The sequence below is a fragment of the Cynoglossus semilaevis genome, chromosome 5, assembly GCF_000523025.1.
Source record: "Cynoglossus semilaevis isolate Cse_v1.0 chromosome 5, Cse_v1.0, whole genome shotgun sequence".
In the NCBI taxonomy this organism is placed as follows: Eukaryota; Metazoa; Chordata; class Actinopteri; order Pleuronectiformes; family Cynoglossidae; genus Cynoglossus; species Cynoglossus semilaevis.
This window is the reverse complement of record NC_024311.1, coordinates 6,071,977-6,086,332: the sequence shown is the minus strand read 5'-3', so window position 1 is coordinate 6,086,332 and position 14,356 is coordinate 6,071,977. Positions and strand designations below refer to the sequence as shown.

General features: G+C 37.7%; 1 protein-coding gene across 2 annotated transcripts in view; it reads right to left on the bottom strand.

Moving 5' to 3' along the window:
* LOC103378796 (excitatory amino acid transporter 2-like) overlaps positions 1 to 7,502 on the bottom strand; it is a 19,271-nt gene extending 11,769 nt beyond the window's left edge. For both annotated transcript variants that reach the window (XM_025055845.1, XM_025055846.1), the window contains exon 1: positions 7,324 to 7,502. The gene's annotated coding sequence lies outside the window, so the exon portion shown is untranslated. The remainder of the gene's footprint in view (positions 1 to 7,323) is intronic.
* Between the last annotated feature and the right edge of the window lie 6,854 nt (positions 7,503 to 14,356).

Sequence of the window (14,356 nt, the reverse complement as noted above, 5' to 3'; positions counted from 1 at the left end):
GTAGAAATTTATGTACTGCACTAAACAATACCAAAGATATATATATATATATATATATATATATATATATATATATATATGCATATTTGGTGAGATTTTTTCATTTGTGATTACACAGTTGGAATTGTCTGTATAATCATTTCCCCCTTGTCTAACGTATGAATATGTTCAAACACCTGTGCAAGACAAACTTCCAAACATCATAAAGACTGTTTGACTGCACCTGCAGCTCAGCTCAGTGACGCATAAGCGAGGGATAATGCATGAGATCACCAGGCAGATATCTTTGAGCTAATCTGAAAATCTCAAAGTTAGAAGAAAGAAAGGAACAGGAGCAGAGGAAGTAGCACAGCTCACTATTAAAATTTAAATATTCACAAAACATCTTAAATGGTACATGACTTGACTGATTCAGGAAAATGCTGTTACTCAATGAAATAAATCCAGTTTTAACCTGCCACTTGACAGCTTTGTAAAAAGGGAATCTGGATAGGTTCAAGGTCAAGGTGAAAAGAATCCACCTGGCTGCTTATATTTAAACACATAATATTTAAAACATAGTCAGAACAGATATTTTGATTTAAAGTTTTAAACTTGTCATAAGGGATTCAGCTGCCGCTGCAGTAATTGTTCTGTTTGTGATAAACACAGAGTGTGTAACTCTCTCACCCTTCACTGCAAGGGCTGCTTGGGAAATCAGTCTGAACGCACTGACCCATGAATTTAGTGCGGTAGTACGACATCATTGTTGAATATAAATCGATTCTGTAACTTGGTCAAAAAGTTTTCTCAGAAGAAAAAGTAATACATTTAACTTGGGAGAGAAGCAATTTTCCACTGGATATAAGAAAAGCAGCTCATGACAGGCACATCTTAGTGAGTGGGTAATTACAGGAGAAGAAGCCATGGTTATCGCTCCCCTGCCTGAGTACTAGGCATGCAGTGCCCACTGATCTGTGGAGCCGACTCCACTAACACAGCTCCGTCCTCACCTCATATAATCCTCAAATGCAAGGCTGAAATACATTAAGGATCATATTAATAGATGGATACTAGTCCTTTGAAGCCTAGTTTAGCTAAACATGAGTTGAGATGAGGAAAAACACAAAGAGGTCGATGCCAACGCTGAACAAAAAACACTTCCATGTACATGCTCTGGCATGATAACTTTGTTTTGCTTAAAAAAATCCCTGGCTTACTGTGTCTGTGATGTCCACAGATTTGTTAAAAAAGGGACACAAACAGTCTGTCGGAATAATTATACATGCACATCAGGGTCAGGGTTTTCCACATCCCTTTGTGACTGTTTGTTAAAAAAAATATCACAGGTATTTGTACATTTTGTGTCCCTCCCCTGCCATGTCTGCTCAGGGCAAGATACTGCACATTGACGGCAGGCACAGTTCTGTTCTGTATTGTATTTTTTTGTGCAGTTTTAGGCTGTAGGCTAGCGGCTACAGACCATGAAATGGGCACAGTGCCACACTGCCATACTGCAGTTTTTTTTTTTTTTTAATCATCTGGTGAGCATAAGGCCACGGTCATACTTTCTGCATCAATGTGTCCAAGGGTCTGCTGGGGTCTGGGTGAACTTAATGCTGTCATCTGTCGATGTCTGCAAAACTCCACTCAGAACACAGACAAGCGCGGTGAGAGATGGCAGTAAGATAATTATGTTGAGAGTCGTTTCAAATTGATGAAATACTTTAGGCTTTAGAGAATAGTCTTTATTGTCGTTGTACAGCAGGGGTACAATGAAATTGAGGAATCAATCAGAAGCTTACAAAAAAATGATATGGAGGAATCCACGAGGTACTCAGTATTTTCATTACTGACTCCTCCCACTTAATAGTCTGCTATTTCTGGGAGTGCAAGGATTCCAAGATATCATGAGCTGCTTTTAATCCTGCTGGTGTAGCCAACTCAACAGACAAATTAAGGCTGTCTCTACCTGTACTGCAGGTTATGAACGTGTTTGCCAGTTTAAAGTGTTCAGAGAATTTGAATGTCCGTTACGGGAGAGTGGTGTTTTGCTGTCATAAATGCTTGGTCACTAAATACAAGTCCTATGTACAAAACAAGTGGTACATATTTATAAAGGCCAGATTTTTTGATGTGGAATACTTGAAAAGAACAAAAAAAAAAAAAAAACTGAAAAAGAAAAATCAATGATTAACAGGCCAGGATGACAAGCTGCAGTGAATAATATACAAACATCAGACGACACGGCCTGGAGTAAAATGTCATTCCTGTATCATTCAGCTCACTGAACAATTTTGGTTAGCCTCAACAGTTAGCAACTCCTATGTTTTTTGCAATAACAAACATGTATTTCAGTTACATTTTATGCATATAATAAAAACAGGGTTCGGTTGAGAGGTAGTTACTCCTATGTTTTTTGCAATAACAAACAAACATACAAAAAGGGCTTTGACACAAAGAGTCCATCCATCCATTTTCATCCGCTTATCTGTTACCGGGTTGCGAGGCAGCAGTCTCCATGAAAGCCACCCAATTCACACTGCCCCGTATCAATCCCCCTGAACCTTCCTGCGGGTGGCAAATCCACAGGAAGGTACCAACTGCCCTAACCCTACAATCTCGCCCAGGAGGTGAACCCTGGGGGTTCAACACCAATGGCAGAGACATTGCCTCTGGGCCAAAGCACCACAACGCAAAAACTATGAACACAAAAAAATAAAAGAATGATGTGTTGTGTGTCATGTTTGGCCGTGAGTGTGAGCAGGAAGGAGCCAACATCAACATCAGGGAGACTCTCTTCAGGAAGCTGCAGGAATTTTATTTAGAATACAAAACTAAAATACATCCACTTACTAGATTCCCTAAACCAGGCAGAATCAAACAGGGCACAAACCACAAGGTATGAACATCAAACAAATGGCACATAACATCACAGCACACACAGAACAATGATCCCAAAGACAGAAGGAGGGAGAAAGGTATGTACACCCAGGGCACCAGGTGACACAAGTGAGACTAATGACAGACACAGGTGAGGGTGATGACACTGATTAAGCCACAGACACAGACCTGACATTATGATTGAGATACTGAATAATGAAATGAATTTATTTTTAAATTATTTATTTTATTTTATTTAAACAAGGTAAGGTGATTTTTGACCCATGATGTGCATCAAAGGGTTAAAGAGAAAAAGCCGTTCCTTTATAAAATAAGAAAACTAAAGTATAATAAATAATAACAAAGAAAAGTAAAGATATAAAGAAAAGTGCAAAAACCACCAAACAAAAAGCAATGCTATAGTAATAATAAAAACAACACTTTCTGTGACAAACATTTGTTTCAGCACAGATTAGCTCAGCAGTTCCCAAATTTGTACTTCAGTATCGCGGAGGACTTTTGTTCAGCTCCCCTTCTTTGACACATTCACAGCTATTGCTTTAAAACTCCACTGAACCTGATTTTAAACTACAGAACTGCCACTCTTATTGAACAAAGGGAACACAATTACTGTTGTTTTATTTGGTCCTGGATACCTCCCCACTGTGGCACAAAGAAAAAAAAAAAGAACTACAAATAATTTGCCTCTCTATATTCAACATATATATTTACACACGTGTTTCGCAAAACACATGCTTACATATATGGAAATTCATGTACAACTTGAACACACTATTAGCTGTAGCACACAAACATGTCAGAAATGTTACTCCTGTGTTTTACCAGGGATGTTTGTTGCCTTATGTAGGGACAGTGGGAGGGACTGATGGAGCTCACTATGAATGTAAGGGGGTCATTTCCCCCCTCCCCCTAGTGCCATCTGCACCCATGTATAGTCCCATGCCCCCTGCTTTGGGAACCGTTGAATTAGCTCATGCATGCTGTTTGTAAATTAAGTTGAGTGAGCTTGAATATATATATAATAAATAAATATACTGCGCTGTACATGATTATGGGAACGACAGACAAACTATAAGCTACTCAGGACTACAGGACAGTTAACATGAATTCTGGTCCAGAATAACCACCAACATGGTTGGAATTTTAGGTCAAACTAAGAAGAAAAAAAATAGCTACTAAAACTTTCTAATAGTATCTGAAACAGTTGCATGAACGAGGGAACTGGGAGAGAAGTGCCTGTACTGCTCAGTATACAGAGACACGGATGGCAGTCATGATGCAGACCTGATGGCTATAATGCTGTGATGACTTTAATGACATCTGTGGTACAAGGACAGCATTCAAGCTGATTGTGATGCTAACCGCTTTTACTTAGGCAGATGTACAATTAAGACATTCCAGTTCTTGAGACGCCCTGACTCTCACTTGAGACTGGAGTTAAGCAGGAAATGACACTTCTGCTCAGAGTCATTACGACATCTTCATGCCCCTCTTTCCTCAGAGTAGGGCAAATTGAAGTGAATTACTGCTGCAAGGATGGAATACTTATTGGCAGTCTAATTACGGGGTTGGGTGGGAAGATTATTATTAATTTCAATCTGTGTGCATTCAATGGCTCAGACCGAAAACTGGAATCATTTTATCTTATTTAAGGCAAACTGGCAAAAGTGTATTTTCTGTATTTAGGGTCAGTTATTACTGTTAGTCTGTTATAAAGTGTTATCAACGGAGGTTTGTCTTTAATGGTAGATACAATGCAGTTTAGTCCTGTTCCAAACGTTTACATTATAAAGGTTTCTGCAAACAGACCAGTTTGTTACTGCATTACAAGCTCACATACACTATCTTTAAACCGCTTGATCTGGTATTATAGGAATAAAGATAAATATTTACTGTCTGCATATAGACTATAAAAAGACACAGTCCTCCAGTTGAAAAGGTGAAGCTGTAGAAGAGGAAGAACAGATACTTCTCAGTTTAAAAAAAAAACAGTCTGGAGGATAATTCTCATTTGTAGGAAGGACACACACCATGTCTTAGCGAGGGGTAGCGCCTCCTAAAGGAGCCTGGTCGAGGGTGTTGTCCGTGAATATCCCTCATTGAAAACACCAAGGCACCTCTTCGCTGCACCAATAATCAGGCACTGAAATGGGAAAGCCCTGCAATGACCTGCCTAACGACAATTTAAAATAAACCCTCATGCATTTTATATTGGAATCTATAATTAAAACCCATAAAATGATGCAAAATGTGTTCTGCATTTGGAAGTGGCACATACTAAAGCCGCTCTTAGTGGCCTTCGAGGCTTTTTCATTTTCGGATAAACAAACTGCATTTCAGGCACTTAAAGTGTCCCCTGAAGCCACGACCTGGCTGTCTGCTGAAGAGGAGTTTGAAAATATATACTTCAAATAGGCCAATTCAGGAAGTGAATGATTTAAATTAAACACATTTAAACAATTTACAATAGAGTGATATTTCCAAATGTGGTCTCAGCTGTACATAAATAGTGAGGTGAAAAATGAATTACCTTTTGAAGATTAACAATAACGTATTGTTGAATTAATACACTGTCAATATAAGCATGCTGTTATTTTCATGCACTGTGGAAGCTTAAAAGACCGTCTCATCCAGGAGAGGCTTCAACTCCAATCAGACCAGCCTCACAGAACACAGGGCAGTAAATACTGTAGGTGATTCCAAAGGTGTTTGATCCATTGACTAGTATCGTTTTGCAGTTAACTCTATATAAATATATATATTAAATATTAGCTAACTACAAAATGCTAATATTTTTGACAGGGTTGAAAACTGGTCTGGGTAATTTCACTTAGGAGTCAATGTTATCCCTCTGGTGATGATTTTAAATAACCTCCTCTTGCAGCCATGTTTTGAATTTGAAGAGGATAAAAAGGGAGTAAAAAGCACAGTTTCTTATCTTCAGTGATGCACATGTGGCCCAAGGCCGTCAGTTTTGCTTTGCTTTGAGAAACTGTCACTTCACAAAATGCTTGAGCTGACTTGTTCTTATCCTAATATGTGAAGTCATTAATCTTTTAATTCACTAACAGATGTGATTTTTGCATTTTAAGTGGCTGGTGAAGCACAAACACAGCTTTTTTTTTTAAATAAAATGTGCAGTGTTTATTTTTCCCCATCAAAGCATGTTGCCATTGTCCTCTGCTGACCCACAAAGTGCCGTCAAAGAAGTTAAGTAGAAAACCACACATCTGACATATTTTATCGATTCCACTGAAGGCGTGTTTACATGTAAACTAACTCCTGTGGGTTATTGGTCCTTCATTTATTCAAAAATATGTTTTCTTCTTACAACATAGGTATATCTTCATATATAGGATGATTATATATTAGGAAATATAAAACAATTGCAATGAATCCCAATGAATGTTAAAGGCAGAAACTGCTGCTGAATGTGTGTGACCTTGAGGATTTTGGTAGAAATACATACAGGAAACATCTTATACTGCATTGAAAACAGCTCCCTAAGATAATATGAACATACAACATATAAGAAGCCATAGTGTGCAGTTCATCTCCTAAGGCCTGAGTTCGTAAAACCTACAAGATTTGAAGATGATCTCAAAATTAAACTAGTTCACTTAACTATTTAGCCTGTTTGGGGGAGAAATAAAGGCACGACAGAAAATGAAATCTCCAGCAAATACGGAGGGAGGGGCAGACCTCATTTTATATTGATCACAAGATAATAGCTGCCTATACTCAGACCTATTAAATGTACTTATTTATCCTTCCTGCATTTCAGAGTTCTCTCTTCATTATTTATAAAAACCTAGATCATGGTAACCACCAAGTACTGTGGGGGTAAATTGGTACACCAGTCCAACACAAGGTCACATATAGTATAGAGACAAACAACCGTTCACGCTGTCACTGAAACCTGCAGTAGGATTGGAGTGACCAAACAACCAATTCACTGATCTGCATACAGGGAATGAGCTGAAGTACTTGGAGAAAACCGATGTACACACGGGTATAACATGCTAACATGACATACTGTAGAAAGACCATCAGTTATCACCAGGGATCTAACCTGTGATCTTTTTGCTGTGAGGCAAGAACACCAACCAGCCTCCCACTGAGCAGCCCAGGCTGCCTGGCAGCTCAAGTCCACTGTGTATCAGCCATATGCAAAATGTTCACACTTTAACTAGATTGTGTACTGGCATTGTTTGACACAATGAATTATGTTCGTCTATAAAAACACTCAAAGTATTTTCTTTGTACTCAATGCTTCGTAGATTTTTTTTTCAGTTTTCAGACTCAGAAACACATTTTTCTAAGAGTGCAGTTTGATTGTAAATTATGACCATGCAGGAGACACGAGAGAAATATGTAACTCCGCTGAGAAAATTCACTTTGTAGCTTCCAGGACTAACGTCCTTGAATAATGATGCTCACCTGTTGTAGCCTTGAAGTCACTTCAAATTCACTTTCCTGAATTTGGAAAAATAGTTGTTCAGTTGGAAATAAAATTTAAGTGTCTATGTTAAAACTTAACAGATTAAACTTGAGCAGCAGCTTCCTCTGCTGTCCTGAAACTCCCAGTGAGATAAATCCTGTCCACACAACATTAACAAACAGCCAGCACATGCACGATGCTCAGAGGGAGGAGTGTGGACTTTAATCAGCGGCTCACACCTCCTGTCAGGTGTGGCTGAGTGGGGAGTTCTCCCAATTAAAGAGACATAGATTAACAAGTTTCAAACCAGATTTAGCCACATGACATCATACAGGAGCAGGGGGAACATCACTGTCTGATGTTTTCACACTGTCGATATTCAAATCAGAGTTTCCTGGATTACGGTCAATTTCTGGTTGTTGAAAAACGGTTTACTTCAGGGTTTCTTTTTGCAGTTGCAGAGAGCCAGCAGAAGAGTGCTCATTGTTTCACTGGCTGGGATTAGAATGTGTCCTGCAAATCTGTGGAGAGCACAGCTAGTGTCTGCGTCTCAGGAGTAAGAGCTAAGTTTAGTAAATCCTCTCAGTGTGTTTGTCAATGACAGCACGTGTTGCACAGTCTGCAGAGAAACTCACGGACCTGCAGCACCTTCACTGCAAACACGCTGCCAGACACACATTATTACATGAACACAATGTACTGCCATGCACATGCTCACATGTACAGCATGTACACAAGCAGTATTAGCTCAGAGGGGTCAAAGTGAAGGGAGGTAAAGAGCTTTTAGAATGGGCATACTTATTTGGTAAATGGTAAATGCTAGTGGAAAAACACTTTTTAATATTATGCACAGATGAAAGAGTTTGAGTGCCAAAAAACCCAAATGCATCAGTGCCAGCTCAAACATAAACAACACAGCAAGAAGGAACAAAACTGTGCTCTAGTTGATGGATTGTTGTTTTTGTTGTTTTTATCAGAATCAGAATCAGAAACCTGTATTATATTACAGCATCTCTACATTTTACACATTTAAAATTAACAATCAAAATATTTCCTATATTTTCTGTGTTTGGTCTTATAATTTTGCTTTTTGTTGTTGTAACTTTAACAAGACTATCCATTGGTTTTTATGGGGTATAAATCCTCTAAACCAATCATTTGCCAAAGACCAAGCAGCAGCATCATCATTCAACCCAACAGGCCTCTATTGAGCTCTGTGACCTTTGCCTTGGTCTCCGCTTGTGCACTTAAATATTTAGGCCTGGTGTAAAGACAGACTGTTTCTTAAATTCTTAAAACCTTGTAAGAAGTGGTGAATTACAAAAAGGCGGTTAGGCACCTGAGGCAAAGTCCCAATAATTTTTCTTCTAAAATACTGCATAGTTTGCCTCAAGATGTGCACTAATTCAGAATCCAAATCAAATATAATTAAATTCCAGTAAAGCTTCACCAGGCACATCTAAACGCCAAGGGATTTTCTCTTGTATGGTTAAAAAACAAGACGGTGTCCAGAGCATTTTATTTATTTAAGGGGGAATTTTTTTTTTCTCTCAACACTTCTCAGCAGCTGCTGTTTGCTTAGTTTTGAACTGATTTCTAGCCTCTTGATACTGCAGGACCTGAAAATATGACCAAGTTTTAAGTGAAAATAAATAAAAGGCAATTATACATAAAACACAAATCTTTATTATTATTATTATTATTTATATTATCATATTATTTATATATATATATAAATATCAAGAGAAGAAATACGCAAAACTGCAGAGTGTAGACAATCTGGTCCATTTACTTTATTCATTTAAAGATAATCTTTGATTATTTTTTAAAACATGATGTTTTTTAGAAATTACAGAATAAAGTCTAACAGATTTTTTTTTTTTTTAATAAAATTCACTGATTGTGACTGGTTGGACCTGTGATGTCCATCTTTCCTGCAAACTTTCACAGATTAAGCGATTTAAAAGTTAGTGAATGAAATAATGAACGATTGTCATCTGAGCAGTAGAGTTCTTCCACGTGTTGACATGTTGTCCTCACTTTGTAATGTAGCAGAAAATTGTGTATGTAACAGTGTGCAGTCACCTCTAATGTGTTTTTGAACACCTCGGTGATCTGCTGCTCCACAAGCCATTAGAGAAGCAGGTGCCCCGTCGGGTTCCACTGAGAATGTGGACATTCTGATGGGAAAACTCAATTGTCTCTGTGCCAGGTCCTCAGTCAAGAGCAGGACTGCGGAATGCTGGGAGCATTCTGGCTCCAGGAGCACAAAGGACTCCCAGAAAAAATGCACAAAGACTTTTTTATACTAGAAAGAAAACGTAATGAAAAAAGGAGCCTTCACACTGTACATACATGTGGAGCCTGTGTCAGTGCATGTATTATTTAGAGCAAAGTCCCTCTGCAGGGAGCCAGGTGGAATAAACTGTGAATGGTACTGGTTTTTTTTTTTTATGGGGAATTCAAAGCAACATTTTTCTCTAAAATCTCAAAACAAAAAAAAAAATGTTTATGCCATAGTCCATAGCTATTGTTCAGTTTGTTCTGCTTCTGCTCACCTCCAGTTATGTTAATAAGAAACAGAGTAATTTTGGAAAATTATAATATTTTGCTTGTGTGAGTATAACATTATCTTAATGTAAAATGGCATACACTTTCTGGTTGTTTGGTTTAGAGCAGCAGGGTTCCTTCCTTCTTAAACATTAGAGGATTTATTGTTGATATTTCCATTAGCCAGAATGCTGGAGGGCAGCTCACAAAACCAGCGTACAATATGTGAGAGGAAGTTCATGGTTAATAGATGGTTGATTAGAATTAGAGAATTTGAATGGTGTTCTAATCCAGTAAACATTAGTATAGACTCTGTAGGAAAATCAAGATCAATAGTATAAAGTATATAATATAGACTTTTCTTTTAAGAAAACCATATGCATGTGTAGCTGTATGCTGGACCAGATTTGTCTGTTTGTCCGTTTGTCCGTTTGTTTGACATATGTAGATTAGATCTTTTTGTGTTAAGGCAGCATAAGTGGCTCCTGCTAAGGCAGAGGACTCTTTAGCAGAATCACAGGGGCCAGAATTTGTGGAGAAAGGTGATAAAAGACAGTCCTGACAATAAATAGCTGATTAATTCATTCATATCTTAAAAAGTCACAGAGGGAGCTGGAGTTGATATAGGGAAAGGCAGCGTTTGCCCTGAACAGGTTTTCAGCAAATCAAGACCTCCATAAAAAGAAAACAACCACTGACACTCTGTTAGGTTTTATATCCAGCCCTTTTCCTCGATTCATGTGTTTTGGACTGTGGCTGGACGCCAGAACAGATAAAATCTCTGCACAGAGATCATGCCTCGTGCATACTGAACGGCCCTAAGGGAACTGGGATGTGAGCTTCCTCGCGTGAGGGAACACACAGGGCATATTTTAGTGACATATATATAAATTAAACAGATGATATGAATCAAAATGAATGAAAACAATTAATTAAATGATTAATTAATTAATTGTTTCAGAATTAATTAGATCTCTGCTGCTTAGGTGTGAAGAAAAGTATCAAATTAAAAAGCAGAAAAGGTCATTTAAGGTGGCGTTAATCTGGCGTTTTTCTCAACCATGGGGTTGTGTCCCCACATGGGGTCACCTGGAACTAAAAAAATAAAAACCTAACACACATTGTGTGCACTAATGTGGCTACTCTGTATTTGTAACACATTATAGCAAACATGAAAATTGTAGAAAAAAAATAACTCTCAAATTTGTGATGTTGAAATGGGGTCACAAGGCAAAAAAAAAACACTGCTACTCTATTCTGAAAAATACTGCAGTTGCAATTCTGTTTGTTTTTTTTTTAATCTATATTACCAGCACACAAGGTGATGTTTAATAAATATACCTTTTGGCAAGTGGCACTTTGGAATGTGACAGATGAGTTGTATGGATCTTTAAATCCAAGTATAATGTGTGTAAAAGTTCAAAACTCCCGTGTGGTTGGATCAACACTATCATCTATACTTTTGTCTTTTACAGCACATCATTTAAAAACACACTTTTGTGGTATTTGTGTTGAATACCGAATACACTTGACACAAATTCCCTGTTTGCCGAGTACATCTGTGAACTACAGATGGTAGTTTATTTGATGCAGTCAAACAAAGTCTGCCTGCAAGTGTGAATAGACAATGAGCAGAGAACACAGCAGGCGTGTGCTGTTGTATGAGCTGGGAATGATAGGGGCAACACTCTGATTAGCTTCATCTGAAAATGTTATGTAAATTGTGGAGTTCCTGAAGCTGTGCTTAACAGTCTCCTGTCCCAAATAGAATAACAAGGGCTTTTTGAAGATGTCAAACAAGCGTATTAGGATGGGTGTGATCAAAACTGTGGAAGGCAGCTTTAGAAAAAAAAACATGACATCTTTTGGAAAACTGTGTAACAGTAACTGATGTCATTCTAAGCCATGTGACCTCTCAAAATGGTATTGACAGAACACGTGATTAAATATTAAAATAAAGGATTTTATATTGTTATTTATATTTCGTCTTTTTGGTTCTCAATGTTGTTTTCTTTTCTTTATTTTCAAATTGCTAATTTATGTAAGAAGCCATGATAATAACCTAGAACGTGTAGTATTCAATGGAAGTTCCTTACCGATAGGTGGCAGCATTATCACACAGTACATTCATTACATCGTCCTCCTTTAACATTGTGTGGTGAAGCTGATTCAAATTCCAGATTTGTCCCTGTATTTTTTGGCGACCTTTATTTTCCCCTTACTGCCAGTCTGAGCTACTGTACGATATCTGATGTCGTATTTTAGGGTACAGTTGTGTTAGTCGCCTTGTAAGTCATGTTACGTGGAACATAAAGGACACATTTATGGTATCTCAGTGTGTTTGGAGAGTAGATCATGGCCCAAGGAAGAAAAGGTCAGGTGGGAGCCGAATACTGGCCAAATGATTCAAAATGTATTTTCATAGATAAATGGCAACCTTGTGAAAGGAGAGGTGCTCTGACAGTGTGTGAAATTGAGCAACCTTGGAAGTAATGTGCAGTCTTGAGTGTTTATTTCTTTTTCCTTTGTTAGGTATCGACATTTATATTTTTTGAATCCCCAAGGTTCATGTTCAAAACAAAAGACATAAAAAATAACTAAAAAATAAAAACTTCAGCTGTCATTACACCTTGAAAGTTTAGAAAGCCAAAGGTTCCAGGATATAGTGAAGACTTGGCCGGTGTATGTTTGTTTTAGAACAAGCTTTCTGATTGGTTTGATTTTATTCACTGTAAATTTAAATGGAAATGTGTAAATATTTACATCACAAAGAGTCAAGGATGTAGTTTGGGCTTGTCCCCATCTACGGTCACCAGAGATTTGGCAACCTCCTGAATGCAAGCTGGAATGGAACCTTCAACCTTCTTAATTCCTGGACAATAAGGTCAAGTATTGTTTACATCAAGAATCTAACATCTATCTATTATCATAATGAATAAAATAAAATATTTTAACTTAATTAAACCCACTGTGAAGTCAACAACATATCTCTGCTGCACCTGGTGGTCAGTCTAAAAAAATACATTGAATTTAATGAATCAGTGACGGTGACTGCCTATCTCACGCCACTGTCCTGTGTGGGATGCTGCACACGTGCAGGACTGAAAAGGAAGGAGCCGCTGCAGTACTCTTCATAAGAGAGAAGTCCTGCACTACAGAGTGCAGAGTGGTATCATCTTGTATTCATGATTTCTAAAGAAGATACTTTCAGTAATGACATGAAAAGGAATATATCATCTCAACACATTACTATTCTGCGTGTGTGGCCTCCACAGAGAAAACCGACGTTACACAGTGAATCAGTTGACTCTGGGATAAAAAGGGAGGGAAACTATTTTATAATGCAATATAATCCAAGAACCACAGATGGAAGAAAATCACCTAAAAACTTTACTTTTAATCAACAAACTTTGAACCGTCTTTATGCCGATGTTTAGAGTGCTGTGAAAATCTCTTAGGCAGGAATACACATTAACTACACCCCTCCCAACCCTCTTCTGTATATCTAAATATCTAAAGCAAATGTAGAGAACTATACACTTGTGCATAAAACATTAATATTGTAGCACACATGACTTGTTTTATTATAAGAAAAGATCTGAGTTGAAGACTCTGTGGGTGTCAGCCAGGGCTGAAAACCAGACTTAAATGTTCCTATATCACATATAACCAGTAATGACATGCAGCTGTACTACATAGGCCAGTTGGAAATGTTAAATGTTTTCAGCTTTTGGTTTTCTACAGTAACTTAAAAAGGCAGAAGACCTGCTGGAAAATATGGTGTGCACACTTACCTAACAGCAAAAAAAAGGTCAGTGGTTCAATCCCCAGTATTTCTTTACTGAGTTCACATGTCCTTGCAATGCATGTGAAGTTTTTTTTTTTTTTTTTCACACAGCTTCCTCTCACACTGGGAAGACATGAAAAATTAGGTTGAGCTACATTGCCCAGTGATGTCAGTGTGAATGGTTGTTTGTCTCCATGTAGATCTGTGATGGACCACTGACCCCATCCTCACAGAAGAAGATGAATAAATGAAAGAATGAGTGACAAAAGGGAAAACTGCATGTTACCAGATAGTAAAACTAAAATAAAATTTTAGTTCTTATTTTTTTATTTGTGTATTCCAGTACACTGTCATCCACCTATCAGTCATTTAATGACATGTTTACCTTATACTTCTCATACTAAAAGAGTAAATCCAGAGGTAGTAAATGAAAGGAGTGGCTACAAGGTAAACCTGTTTGCCAATGTGGCAAACTCTAAAAATAGCATACGATTTAAATGAAATTTAAAGAACAATAGACTCGGGCAATACTGCAGTATTTGACTTACGTACAATCTTGCCAAAGAAGAATAAAATGGATTGTATTTGTTTTTTGTTTTTCTTTTGATAAAATAAAATCTGACTGCTGTCTGAGACAGTTAAATAAGAACCATCACTGCCACCATGTGACTGGATGGGGAACTACAAAGGGATTT